We start from the raw sequence: 1,302 nt of genomic DNA, 5'->3' as shown, positions 1-1,302 counted from the left end.
GAACAGTGGTGGAGTCTAGGCCATACCACCCTGAACATGCCCGATCTCATCTGAACAGTGGTGGAGGGAAGGAAGGAAGTAAAGAGAAAGCTACTGTATAGTAAACTAACAACTGTTCTCATTCTGTCTTCCTCCTTCACTCCTGTTCTGTCTCCTCCCTTTTCCTTCCTTCTTGACACCCTCTTCTTCCAACATGATATCACATATTTCATACATTTCCAGAGGTCTCTGATAAAAGTGAAACTGAAGAGCAAAGACTTGCCTCAGACAAAACCAGTAATTGCTCCATCATCCATATCATACCTTGTTTTGTTTGTTTGTTTGTTTGTTTGTTTTTGGCAGAACTGGGGATTGAACTCAGGCCCTTGCACTTTCCAGGGAAGCGCTTATTCCACTGAGCCATCTCCCTGGGCCCCCATATCATACCTTGTTAAGGAAGCATGAACTCAAAGGAGAATGCGAGCCAGATATTTTCAGAAGGCTTTCCCCCAGCCTTGACACCAATCTGAAACAACTCCCCCAGAAGTGAAAGAAAAGCACTACTACCAGAGACAATGTTTATTAATGCAGCCACTTGGATTGCTTCTCTTAGTAATATGAACTAGCAAATTGAGAGAACAGTCATTCAATTGATGGATGAAAGAGAAGCAGAAAAGCAGAAATAGTAAGCAAGTTGCAATGGGGGTGAAGACCAGAGTGAGAGCTAGATCTAGAACAGCCAGCCCTTCCTACATAGTGGGTATTGCTAGGATCCTGTCCCCACTCTCATTACCCATGCTGGGTATCAACTCAAAAGCACCTGAGTAAAGTACTCCTTAGAGTGACAGCAGTTGAAGTGGTAATAATAATAATCATATTTTTAAACAATCAGGTTTTTAAATTTCAAGGGAACATTTTCCTTTGCATTATAAAGAGTATAGTCACCACAGGAATGTAATTACAGCAAAGAAAAACTCCCTATTCAGGAATTAGCAACTATTTCAACCAAGACTCTATCTACCGGTATAGCTGGGAAAGGCTCCATGTAATTTAAACCAAAAACAGCCCACGCAACTTGGTTGTGTTTGTTTGCAGTATTGTGAAGGTATTCTCAATATTGTTATTTTAATTATTAGGCTGAAAAGCCTTCTATTTATTTAAAGGTTACTGTTCCTTCCACTAAACCATAAAATCATCACTCTGTCCTCAAGTTAGAACCTAAGTAAATTTTCTTGAAGCTTTTTAAAGTAGAGGTAATCAAAATCACTCTAAATTCTTTCTCTTTGAACAGTCCTTTTTATTGTTAAAGTCTACTTAAATCAT

The sequence above is a fragment of the Octodon degus genome, unplaced genomic scaffold (genome assembly GCF_000260255.1).
Source record: "Octodon degus isolate 3935 unplaced genomic scaffold, OctDeg1.0 scaffold00323, whole genome shotgun sequence".
NCBI classification, from domain to species: domain Eukaryota; kingdom Metazoa; phylum Chordata; class Mammalia; order Rodentia; family Octodontidae; genus Octodon; species Octodon degus.
Note: the sequence above shows the minus strand (reverse complement) of the source record.